Below are 14,285 nucleotides of genomic sequence, written 5' to 3'. Positions count from 1 at the left end.
TACTACCATCTCGTCAGTTGCGGTGGGAGATGGATATGTCGAAGATTTTTACCTGGGCCAGAGAAATGCAGCCTATGCAGTCTCTGATGAACCTCTAACAAGAGGTGAAATCGTCGATAAGAGTGCTGGCTGCACTCTCTGATCTGAGTAAAAATTAAGACAGTTTTGGTTTCGCACCGCAACTGAATGAATAAAAATGGTATACATTTTTATTTTATATTAGTATTACTCCTATAGAGTAACTAGGTCCATTTTCCGTTGGAACTTTACCACGCTGCAGACGGGGGTTGTGAATTGCATAGTGTAGAATTCCTTCCCTTTAGTCTTCACTGCAGCATCCATTTGGCTTGCATATTGTAGAAGCCTTGGAGGTTGTCACCAGGAAATGGGCCAATAAAGTTTTTCAATTAAAAATCTTTTAAAAATATTTAATTTACAAATATTTTTATTAGGTTGAAAAACTTAGTCTTTTATTTAGCAGATGCCGCTAGGCACCTACTACCATCTCGTCAGTTGCGGTGGGAGATGGATATGTCGAAGATTTTTACCTGGGCCAGAGAAATGCAGCCTATGCAGTCTCTGATGAACCTCTAACAAGAGGTGAAATCGTCGATAAGAGTGCTGGCTGCACTCTCTGATCTGAGTAAAAATTAAGACAGTTTTGGTTTCGCACCGCAACTGAATGAATAAAAATGGTATACATTTTTATTTTATATTAGTATTACTCCTATAGAGTAACTAGGTCCATTTTCCGTTGGAACTTTACCACGCTGCAGACGGGGGTTGTGAATTGCATAGTGTAGAATTCCTTCCCTTTAGTCTTCACTGCAGCATCCATTTGGCTTGCATATTGTAGAAGCCTTGGAGGTTGTCACCAGGAAATGGGCCAATAAAGTTTTTCAATTAAAAATCTTTTAAAAATATTTAATTTACAAATATTTTTATTAGGTTGAAAAACTTAGTCTTTTATTTAGCAGATGCCGCTAGGCACCTACTACCATCTCGTCAGTTGCGGTGGGAGATGGATATGTCGAAGATTTTTACCTGGGCCAGAGAAATGCAGCCTATGCAGTCTCTGATGAACCTCTAACAAGAGGTGAAATCGTCGATAAGAGTGCTGGCTGCACTCTCTGATCTGAGTAAAAATTAAGACAGTTTTGGTTTCGCACCGCAACTGAATGAATAAAAATGGTATACATTTTTATTTTATATTAGTATTACTCCTATAGAGTAACTAGGTCCATTTTCCGTTGGAACTTTACCACGCTGCAGACGGGGGTTGTGAATTGCATAGTGTAGAATTCCTTCCCTTTAGTCTTCACTGCAGCATCCATTTGGCTTGCATATTGTAGAAGCCTTGGAGGTTGTCACCAGGAAATGGGCCAATAAAGTTTTTCAATTAAAAATCTTTTAAAAATATTTAATTTACAAATATTTTTATTAGGTTGAAAAACTTAGTCTTTTATTTAGCAGATGCCGCTAGGCACCTACTACCATCTCGTCAGTTGCGGTGGGAGATGGATATGTCGAAGATTTTTACCTGGGCCAGAGAAATGCAGCCTATGCAGTCTCTGATGAACCTCTAACAAGAGGTGAAATCGTCGATAAGAGTGCTGGCTGCACTCTCTGATCTGAGTAAAAATTAAGACAGTTTTGGTTTCGCACCGCAACTGAATGAATAAAAATGGTATACATTTTTATTTTATATTAGTATTACTCCTATAGAGTAACTAGGTCCATTTTCCGTTGGAACTTTACCACGCTGCAGACGGGGGTTGTGAATTGCATAGTGTAGAATTCCTTCCCTTTAGTCTTCACTGCAGCATCCATTTGGCTTGCATATTGTAGAAGCCTTGGAGGTTGTCACCAGGAAATGGGCCAATAAAGTTTTTCAATTAAAAATCTTTTAAAAATATTTAATTTACAAATATTTTTATTAGGTTGAAAAACTTAGTCTTTTATTTAGCAGATGCCGCTAGGCACCTACTACCATCTCGTCAGTTGCGGTGGGAGATGGATATGTCGAAGATTTTTACCTGGGCCAGAGAAATGCAGCCTATGCAGTCTCTGATGAACCTCTAACAAGAGGTGAAATCGTCGATAAGAGTGCTGGCTGCACTCTCTGATCTGAGTAAAAATTAAGACAGTTTTGGTTTCGCACCGCAACTGAATGAATAAAAATGGTATACATTTTTATTTTATATTAGTATTACTCCTATAGAGTAACTAGGTCCATTTTCCGTTGGAACTTTACCACGCTGCAGACGGGGGTTGTGAATTGCATAGTGTAGAATTCCTTCCCTTTAGTCTTCACTGCAGCATCCATTTGGCTTGCATATTGTAGAAGCCTTGGAGGTTGTCACCAGGAAATGGGCCAATAAAGTTTTTCAATTAAAAATCTTTTAAAAATATTTAATTTACAAATATTTTTATTAGGTTGAAAAACTTAGTCTTTTATTTAGCAGATGCCGCTAGGCACCTACTACCATCTCGTCAGTTGCGGTGGGAGATGGATATGTCGAAGATTTTTACCTGGGCCAGAGAAATGCAGCCTATGCAGTCTCTGATGAACCTCTAACAAGAGGTGAAATCGTCGATAAGAGTGCTGGCTGCACTCTCTGATCTGAGTAAAAATTAAGACAGTTTTGGTTTCGCACCGCAACTGAATGAATAAAAATGGTATACATTTTTATTTTATATTAGTATTACTCCTATAGAGTAACTAGGTCCATTTTCCGTTGGAACTTTACCACGCTGCAGACGGGGGTTGTGAATTGCATAGTGTAGAATTCCTTCCCTTTAGTCTTCACTGCAGCATCCATTTGGCTTGCATATTGTAGAAGCCTTGGAGGTTGTCACCAGGAAATGGGCCAATAAAGTTTTTCAATTAAAAATCTTTTAAAAATATTTAATTTACAAATATTTTTATTAGGTTGAAAAACTTAGTCTTTTATTTAGCAGATGCCGCTAGGCACCTACTACCATCTCGTCAGTTGCGGTGGGAGATGGATATGTCGAAGATTTTTACCTGGGCCAGAGAAATGCAGCCTATGCAGTCTCTGATGAACCTCTAACAAGAGGTGAAATCGTCGATAAGAGTGCTGGCTGCACTCTCTGATCTGAGTAAAAATTAAGACAGTTTTGGTTTCGCACCGCAACTGAATGAATAAAAATGGTATACATTTTTATTTTATATTAGTATTACTCCTATAGAGTAACTAGGTCCATTTTCCGTTGGAACTTTACCACGCTGCAGACGGGGGTTGTGAATTGCATAGTGTAGAATTCCTTCCCTTTAGTCTTCACTGCAGCATCCATTTGGCTTGCATATTGTAGAAGCCTTGGAGGTTGTCACCAGGAAATGGGCCAATAAAGTTTTTCAATTAAAAATCTTTTAAAAATATTTAATTTACAAATATTTTTATTAGGTTGAAAAACTTAGTCTTTTATTTAGCAGATGCCGCTAGGCACCTACTACCATCTCGTCAGTTGCGGTGGGAGATGGATATGTCGAAGATTTTTACCTGGGCCAGAGAAATGCAGCCTATGCAGTCTCTGATGAACCTCTAACAAGAGGTGAAATCGTCGATAAGAGTGCTGGCTGCACTCTCTGATCTGAGTAAAAATTAAGACAGTTTTGGTTTCGCACCGCAACTGAATGAATAAAAATGGTATACATTTTTATTTTATATTAGTATTACTCCTATAGAGTAACTAGGTCCATTTTCCGTTGGAACTTTACCACGCTGCAGACGGGGGTTGTGAATTGCATAGTGTAGAATTCCTTCCCTTTAGTCTTCACTGCAGCATCCATTTGGCTTGCATATTGTAGAAGCCTTGGAGGTTGTCACCAGGAAATGGGCCAATAAAGTTTTTCAATTAAAAATCTTTTAAAAATATTTAATTTACAAATATTTTTATTAGGTTGAAAAACTTAGTCTTTTATTTAGCAGATGCCGCTAGGCACCTACTACCATCTCGTCAGTTGCGGTGGGAGATGGATATGTCGAAGATTTTTACCTGGGCCAGAGAAATGCAGCCTATGCAGTCTCTGATGAACCTCTAACAAGAGGTGAAATCGTCGATAAGAGTGCTGGCTGCACTCTCTGATCTGAGTAAAAATTAAGACAGTTTTGGTTTCGCACCGCAACTGAATGAATAAAAATGGTATACATTTTTATTTTATATTAGTATTACTCCTATAGAGTAACTAGGTCCATTTTCCGTTGGAACTTTACCACGCTGCAGACGGGGGTTGTGAATTGCATAGTGTAGAATTCCTTCCCTTTAGTCTTCACTGCAGCATCCATTTGGCTTGCATATTGTAGAAGCCTTGGAGGTTGTCACCAGGAAATGGGCCAATAAAGTTTTTCAATTAAAAATCTTTTAAAAATATTTAATTTACAAATATTTTTATTAGGTTGAAAAACTTAGTCTTTTATTTAGCAGATGCCGCTAGGCACCTACTACCATCTCGTCAGTTGCGGTGGGAGATGGATATGTCGAAGATTTTTACCTGGGCCAGAGAAATGCAGCCTATGCAGTCTCTGATGAACCTCTAACAAGAGGTGAAATCGTCGATAAGAGTGCTGGCTGCACTCTCTGATCTGAGTAAAAATTAAGACAGTTTTGGTTTCGCACCGCAACTGAATGAATAAAAATGGTATACATTTTTATTTTATATTAGTATTACTCCTATAGAGTAACTAGGTCCATTTTCCGTTGGAACTTTACCACGCTGCAGACGGGGGTTGTGAATTGCATAGTGTAGAATTCCTTCCCTTTAGTCTTCACTGCAGCATCCATTTGGCTTGCATATTGTAGAAGCCTTGGAGGTTGTCACCAGGAAATGGGCCAATAAAGTTTTTCAATTAAAAATCTTTTAAAAATATTTAATTTACAAATATTTTTATTAGGTTGAAAAACTTAGTCTTTTATTTAGCAGATGCCGCTAGGCACCTACTACCATCTCGTCAGTTGCGGTGGGAGATGGATATGTCGAAGATTTTTACCTGGGCCAGAGAAATGCAGCCTATGCAGTCTCTGATGAACCTCTAACAAGAGGTGAAATCGTCGATAAGAGTGCTGGCTGCACTCTCTGATCTGAGTAAAAATTAAGACAGTTTTGGTTTCGCACCGCAACTGAATGAATAAAAATGGTATACATTTTTATTTTATATTAGTATTACTCCTATAGAGTAACTAGGTCCATTTTCCGTTGGAACTTTACCACGCTGCAGACGGGGGTTGTGAATTGCATAGTGTAGAATTCCTTCCCTTTAGTCTTCACTGCAGCATCCATTTGGCTTGCATATTGTAGAAGCCTTGGAGGTTGTCACCAGGAAATGGGCCAATAAAGTTTTTCAATTAAAAATCTTTTAAAAATATTTAATTTACAAATATTTTTATTAGGTTGAAAAACTTAGTCTTTTATTTAGCAGATGCCGCTAGGCACCTACTACCATCTCGTCAGTTGCGGTGGGAGATGGATATGTCGAAGATTTTTACCTGGGCCAGAGAAATGCAGCCTATGCAGTCTCTGATGAACCTCTAACAAGAGGTGAAATCGTCGATAAGAGTGCTGGCTGCACTCTCTGATCTGAGTAAAAATTAAGACAGTTTTGGTTTCGCACCGCAACTGAATGAATAAAAATGGTATACATTTTTATTTTATATTAGTATTACTCCTATAGAGTAACTAGGTCCATTTTCCGTTGGAACTTTACCACGCTGCAGACGGGGGTTGTGAATTGCATAGTGTAGAATTCCTTCCCTTTAGTCTTCACTGCAGCATCCATTTGGCTTGCATATTGTAGAAGCCTTGGAGGTTGTCACCAGGAAATGGGCCAATAAAGTTTTTCAATTAAAAATCTTTTAAAAATATTTAATTTACAAATATTTTTATTAGGTTGAAAAACTTAGTCTTTTATTTAGCAGATGCCGCTAGGCACCTACTACCATCTCGTCAGTTGCGGTGGGAGATGGATATGTCGAAGATTTTTACCTGGGCCAGAGAAATGCAGCCTATGCAGTCTCTGATGAACCTCTAACAAGAGGTGAAATCGTCGATAAGAGTGCTGGCTGCACTCTCTGATCTGAGTAAAAATTAAGACAGTTTTGGTTTCGCACCGCAACTGAATGAATAAAAATGGTATACATTTTTATTTTATATTAGTATTACTCCTATAGAGTAACTAGGTCCATTTTCCGTTGGAACTTTACCACGCTGCAGACGGGGGTTGTGAATTGCATAGTGTAGAATTCCTTCCCTTTAGTCTTCACTGCAGCATCCATTTGGCTTGCATATTGTAGAAGCCTTGGAGGTTGTCACCAGGAAATGGGCCAATAAAGTTTTTCAATTAAAAATCTTTTAAAAATATTTAATTTACAAATATTTTTATTAGGTTGAAAAACTTAGTCTTTTATTTAGCAGATGCCGCTAGGCACCTACTACCATCTCGTCAGTTGCGGTGGGAGATGGATATGTCGAAGATTTTTACCTGGGCCAGAGAAATGCAGCCTATGCAGTCTCTGATGAACCTCTAACAAGAGGTGAAATCGTCGATAAGAGTGCTGGCTGCACTCTCTGATCTGAGTAAAAATTAAGACAGTTTTGGTTTCGCACCGCAACTGAATGAATAAAAATGGTATACATTTTTATTTTATATTAGTATTACTCCTATAGAGTAACTAGGTCCATTTTCCGTTGGAACTTTACCACGCTGCAGACGGGGGTTGTGAATTGCATAGTGTAGAATTCCTTCCCTTTAGTCTTCACTGCAGCATCCATTTGGCTTGCATATTGTAGAAGCCTTGGAGGTTGTCACCAGGAAATGGGCCAATAAAGTTTTTCAATTAAAAATCTTTTAAAAATATTTAATTTACAAATATTTTTATTAGGTTGAAAAACTTAGTCTTTTATTTAGCAGATGCCGCTAGGCACCTACTACCATCTCGTCAGTTGCGGTGGGAGATGGATATGTCGAAGATTTTTACCTGGGCCAGAGAAATGCAGCCTATGCAGTCTCTGATGAACCTCTAACAAGAGGTGAAATCGTCGATAAGAGTGCTGGCTGCACTCTCTGATCTGAGTAAAAATTAAGACAGTTTTGGTTTCGCACCGCAACTGAATGAATAAAAATGGTATACATTTTTATTTTATATTAGTATTACTCCTATAGAGTAACTAGGTCCATTTTCCGTTGGAACTTTACCACGCTGCAGACGGGGGTTGTGAATTGCATAGTGTAGAATTCCTTCCCTTTAGTCTTCACTGCAGCATCCATTTGGCTTGCATATTGTAGAAGCCTTGGAGGTTGTCACCAGGAAATGGGCCAATAAAGTTTTTCAATTAAAAATCTTTTAAAAATATTTAATTTACAAATATTTTTATTAGGTTGAAAAACTTAGTCTTTTATTTAGCAGATGCCGCTAGGCACCTACTACCATCTCGTCAGTTGCGGTGGGAGATGGATATGTCGAAGATTTTTACCTGGGCCAGAGAAATGCAGCCTATGCAGTCTCTGATGAACCTCTAACAAGAGGTGAAATCGTCGATAAGAGTGCTGGCTGCACTCTCTGATCTGAGTAAAAATTAAGACAGTTTTGGTTTCGCACCGCAACTGAATGAATAAAAATGGTATACATTTTTATTTTATATTAGTATTACTCCTATAGAGTAACTAGGTCCATTTTCCGTTGGAACTTTACCACGCTGCAGACGGGGGTTGTGAATTGCATAGTGTAGAATTCCTTCCCTTTAGTCTTCACTGCAGCATCCATTTGGCTTGCATATTGTAGAAGCCTTGGAGGTTGTCACCAGGAAATGGGCCAATAAAGTTTTTCAATTAAAAATCTTTTAAAAATATTTAATTTACAAATATTTTTATTAGGTTGAAAAACTTAGTCTTTTATTTAGCAGATGCCGCTAGGCACCTACTACCATCTCGTCAGTTGCGGTGGGAGATGGATATGTCGAAGATTTTTACCTGGGCCAGAGAAATGCAGCCTATGCAGTCTCTGATGAACCTCTAACAAGAGGTGAAATCGTCGATAAGAGTGCTGGCTGCACTCTCTGATCTGAGTAAAAATTAAGACAGTTTTGGTTTCGCACCGCAACTGAATGAATAAAAATGGTATACATTTTTATTTTATATTAGTATTACTCCTATAGAGTAACTAGGTCCATTTTCCGTTGGAACTTTACCACGCTGCAGACGGGGGTTGTGAATTGCATAGTGTAGAATTCCTTCCCTTTAGTCTTCACTGCAGCATCCATTTGGCTTGCATATTGTAGAAGCCTTGGAGGTTGTCACCAGGAAATGGGCCAATAAAGTTTTTCAATTAAAAATCTTTTAAAAATATTTAATTTACAAATATTTTTATTAGGTTGAAAAACTTAGTCTTTTAAAAAAATATTTATTTATGCTCTACAACATGCTTCATATAGATATTCCTCAAAATAATACATGGAAGACTATACAAAAAAATAGAAGAATATATAGATGACACCAAGTTTGGATTCAGAGGAGGACTAGGAACAAGAGAGGCTCCTGATCGCTTTTAACGTCCTCGCGCAACGACGACTAGATTTGAACCATGATCTCTATGTCTGCTTTATCTAAAAGCTTTAACTAAATTATCAAAAAGCTTTTGATAGAGTACGACATCAGAAACTCGTAGAACTTTTAAAAGAACAGAATAAGAAGAATGTAAACAGTCAAGATATACAGGTTATTATCAATCTGTACTGGAATCAAAAAGCAAAGGATAAAATGATCTTGGATAAAATCAATGTTGAAACATAAACCATAGAAATCAAAAGAGGTGTTAGACAGGGTTGCGTGTTGTCTCTATTGTTATTCAATCTGTACAGCGAAGCTATTTTTAAGGAAGCAAAATCAGAGGAAGGACATGGTATGTCAATAAACGGAAAAATATTGAACGAAATAAGATTCGCAGATGACACCGCTATTTTTGCAGACAATCTGGAAGCACTGCAACGATAAGTAAATAGATTACATCAAGTCAGTATAAAATATGGACTATAAATTAACGTTAAGAAAACCAAGTTCATGATTATTTTTAAGCAACATACAGTAGTAAGGCTAGATATCGAGGGAAAACAAGTAGAAAGAGTAAATAACTAGAAAATATCTAGGAATCCGGGTAAATGAAAACAATGACCAAGGTAGAGAAATCAGGACACTCAATGAAATTGCAAGACAAGCATTTATAAAAATGAAAAAAATGTTTATTAATCGAGACCTTCCTCTGGAGCTGAGGATAAGAACCTTAAGATGCTACGTGTTCTCAACTTTGTTGTATGGAATGGAAAGCTGGACACTAAAAGTAGACAATATAAAGAAGTTGACAACATTTGACATGTGGTGCTGTAGAAGGATTTTGAAAATACCATGGATCCAACGAGTTACAAATGCAGAAATGTTAAGAAGGCTACTAAAAGATTGTGAGGTGATAAAGAAAATCAAAACAAGAAAGCAGGAAGACAGAGTTTATGATCATTGGCAAGAAAAAGATAACAGAAGGTCATCTCTACATCAGCCAAACCCCTGTAGAAAAAAGTTGCACTACAACTACTTCGGCCAAAATAAATGAAGAATGGGAATGGACCAACAATTAAGAGATAAGAACGCGCATAGGAAAAGCTTTTTCTTCTTCTTCTACGGCACTACAGCCCAAATTGAGCCTTGGCCTCCTTGATTTTTTGCCTCCATCCTTGCTTGTCTGTGGCTGCTCTTCTCCATACACGGACTCCTAAAAATGCTTGTGCGTCGCTGTTTACTGTGTCTTCTTAGCGCTTTCTTGGCTTCCCAACCGGTCTCTTTCCCTGAATTCTAGCATTCAGTGCTCTTTTTGGTAGCCTATCCTCTCCCATTCTTATCACATGTCCGGCCCATTGCAATCTTTGTATTCTAATGAAGTCTGACAGGGGTGTTTCCTTATAGAGTTGATAAAGCTCGTTGTATCGACTTCTGAAGATTCTGTTTTCCCTCACAGGTCCTAGTATTCTCCTCAGTACTTTCATTTCGAATGTATCGAGTTTGTTTTTGGATGTTTCTTTCAGGACCCAGGCTTCACTGCCATAGCATGTTATTGGTCGAATTAAGGTTTTATAGATTCTCATCTTTGTGTTTCGGTGGACACTTTTAGACCGAAATATATGGGAGAGGGCAAAATAAGCTCTGTTTGCCTGCATTACTCTCTTCCGTATTTCTCCATCTTCTGATCCGCCGGCATATATTTCTACTCCCAGGTATGTAAATTTTTCAACCATTTCAATGTCATCTTCATGTATAATGTTTTGTGGGACTATATTTCTTCTCGTCTGAGTCATTATTTTCGTTTTTTCTGTGTTAATTTCCAGACCTAGTATTTTTGTTTGTGTTTTTAACTTTGTATAATATGTTTCCTGTGCTCCAGTTGATGTTCTACTCATAATATTAATATCATCGGCATAAGCAGCCAGTTGAACCGTTCTGTTGGTCAGTAGATTTCCTCGTCCAGTTTGCATTTGCCTAACCGCATACTCCAGTGCCAGGTTAAACAATGTTGGGGCCAGCCCATCTCCTTGCTTTAGTCCCTGTGAAATTTTGAAAAAGTCTGTCCGGTGGTTTTGTATTCGTACACATGCCTGAGTTTCATCCATTTGGCTTTAGTGAGTCTTATTATCTTGTGTGGTATTGCCAATTCATCCAATACAGTATAGTTTGTATAGGAAAAGCTAGAATTCCTAAAATCCCGTGGACTGATAGGTCACAAATAAGGAGGTCTTCAGAAGAATGAAGATGAACAGAGAGGTACTGACCACCATTAAATTTCTCAAGTTAGAATACTTCTGACACATAATGCGAAATTAATCCAGATATGTTCTCCTACAAGTCATCCTGCAAAGGAAAATATTTGGAAATCGAAATCCAGGAAGAAAACGAACATCATGGTTAAAGAACGTCAGAATATGGTTTAACATAACATCTGTACAGCTTTTCCGCGCTGCCAGATTGCCATGATGATCACCAACATTCGTCACGGATATGCACATCAAGAAGAAGAAGAAGTACTCATTTTTACTTGGCTGTAGTCGCAAACTATATGTAAAAAAATTAATTTTTCCTGGCGAGAATTAGATCTTTACGTCTAGGTTTAAAACACCCTGTATGTTGCCACACGCTCTGTTTAAGAAGGCGTAACGCTAGAGGACAAAAGAATGCATTTCAGACGCGAAAGATCAAAATCAAGTTGTTGATTGTTGAAAGTGACAGATGAGAATGACGGGGCTGAAATTTCTGATTATCTGATCAAAGTTAGTGGTAATACAGTGATGGACGACCTAAACATGTATTTTACAGGTTCTTTAGGAAGACGTTAAATGTAATTTGCATTATAATATTTAAATTCCATTTGCAGTTAGTTGATAATTAGTAGTTATACAATATAAAATGATTAAATCAGATTTCGTGCGAGATCTTGTTAAGATAATCATTTATATTTCAGACGAAAATTGAGAAAAACTTAATACCTATAAAATTGGAAAGGGCATGCAATGGATTAAACATTAGAGGTCTTAAACAGTTTTACTCTTTAAAAAAATTGCATTACATCATAAGATAAACACGTAAAGAGTAATGGCGTAGTTCGTAATAAGGATTAAAAAAGAAGGTATAAAATATGAAAGGCAACTGTAAATACGTATTTCTGACTTATCGGTCTCCATCAGTACTGTGCAGATATGTTAGAATAGGTAAAATTAGCTGGGGAAAGGATAAGTACAGGAACAATACCATTAGTTTGTTACAGTAATGTAACAAAGCCTAAAAACTCAGAGCAAAAACTATATCTACGGAGGAAACTACTTCTTCTTCTTTGAGTACCGTGCCAAAATTTTAGACGTGAGTAGCTTCCATGACAATTTGCCGATATCGTTCTCGATCTTGCGCGGCATGTAACAATTTATCTGCTTATAAGCCAGTCCATTGGCGAATCTTTAGGAGCTATGCATATTTCTTCCTACCAATTCCCCTTTTCCGTCGATCTTTTCGTTAAGTATTAATTGCAGTATACAGTATCTGCTAGTTCTCATTATATGCCCCAGATATTCAAGTTTTCTCTCTTTTATCATCTTTATCAAGTCACCTTCACCTTGACCTATTCTGTTTAAGACTTGTCTGTTTGAAATACGTTAAACTCATGATATTCTGAGCATTCTACGATATGACCACATCTCGAAGACTTCTAATTTGTTTATCATATAAACTTTCATGGTCCAGGTTTTAAATCCATATTTATAGTAATACAGGATATAATACATAACATTTTAGGAACTTGATTCTTAGTTGTAAGTTCAGCTGAGAACTGCTCAGAACAGTTTCATAAATGGTCCTCTTGCAATTTCTGTACCAGTTTTAATTTCTTTATTGATTTAGTGTCTGATTTATATAACATTCTATATATATACTGACGAGATAATCAAAGTACGTGCCTCCTAGCGGCGGGATACGGGCAACAATACATTGGCTTATAGGGCAGTCCTTACAGTAGGGATCCTGGCCTATACAGAAAAATGCAGGCGGGTGTGGGGTAATACTGCACTTTGGCTGCATTGGTGGTGTATTGGCTAAACGTGCAGGGCAGGGTATGGTGCTGATAGAAAAGGCATTCAGGCATCAAATATCCAAAAATCTTTTCAGGCCATAATAATGAAAAGACCTTCTCCAAACGCAGTAAAAACTTATACTGAAATGATGGCATCTCCTGAGGTAAAATGTTCCGGAAGTAAAATGAGCCTCCGTTCGGATCTCCGGGTGAGGACTATCTCAGGGGGAACACCATTGCAGGTTAGAAAAATCAGGATAGGGTCTTGGAATCTTGGTAGTCTTACAGGTAAGAGTCTGGAGTTAGTGGATGCGCTCAAACGAAGAAGAGTTCAAATTGCTTGTATTCAAGAAACTAGGTGGAAAGGACAAAGGGCGAAAGAACTAGGTGAAGGATACAAATTGTGGTATGTAGGGAGTAGTAACACTAGAAATGGAGTTGGTATAATTGCTGATAGTGAAATGAAAGATAACGTAGTAGAAGTTGTAAGAACGAGTGATAGAATGATGTCAGTGAAATTTGTAATTGATAAAGAGGTATTGAATGTTGTTTGTGTGTATGCTCCCCAAACAGGTCTGGGTGAGAATGAAAGAAGAGCTTTCTATGATCAATTAGGAGACGTACTGAGTGATATTCCAGCAGAGGAGAAAGTTATAATAGGAGGTGATTTCAATGCACATGTGGGCCAAACCAAGACAGGATATGAAACAATACATGGGGGATTAGGCTTTGGAACTAGAAATGAAGCTGGAGATGACATGCTTGAATTAGCAACAGCATTGGATATGGCGATTGTTAACACATTCTTTAAAAAGAGAGAAACTCAACTTATTACCTACAAAAGTGGACAACATCAATCCCAAATAGACTACTTCATGATACGGAAAGAAGACATACGTGAATGCAAGGACTGCAAGGTAATAGTGAGTGAGACAGTAAGCCAACAACATAAGCTGCTTGTTCTGGACATCGAAGTAAAAAGCGAAACTAAACAAAAATATCGGAGAGGACCACAAAAAATCAAATGGTGGCTGCTGAAAGATGAGAAAGAAGGTCTATTCAGGAGAAGAATAGTAGAAAAAATATGTTGGAACATGAAAGGAAGCCCTAATACAATTTGGAGAAAAATGGCCAGTAGTATTAGAGAGACTGCTATTGAAATACTTGGGAAAACGTCAGGAAAAAAGTTTGAGGATAAAGAGACTTGGTGGTGGTCAAACGAAGTACAAGGAAAAATAAAAGAGAAGAGAAAATTATATAAAAAATGGCAAGAAACCAGATCCGACACAGATCTTCAAAACTATATGGTGGCGAAAAAGGAAGCGAAAGTAGCAGTAGCAAAAGCCAAAGCAGAAGCGTATTCAAACCTATATGATCAACTTGATACCAGGGAAGGCGAAACGAAGATATATAAAATAGCCAAACAGAGAGCAAGGAAAGCAAAAGATTTTAATCAGATTAGATGTATCCGTGATGAAAATAATAAAATACTAGTTCACGAAAGGGAAGTCAAAAAGAGATGGAGAAAGTACTTTGACAGATTATTAAATGAAGAATTTGACAGACAGCCTGTAGAGTCAACGGAGACAGTAGCAGCAATGGTCACCAAAATAACCAACGAGGAAGTGGCTCAAGCGCTTCAAAAAATAAAGAAAGGAAAAGCGGTAGGACCA

Source organism: Diabrotica virgifera, chromosome 9 (assembly GCF_917563875.1).
Source record: "Diabrotica virgifera virgifera chromosome 9, PGI_DIABVI_V3a".
Lineage (NCBI taxonomy): Eukaryota > Metazoa > Arthropoda > Insecta > Coleoptera > Chrysomelidae > Diabrotica > Diabrotica virgifera.
This window is presented reverse-complemented; position numbering follows the sequence as displayed.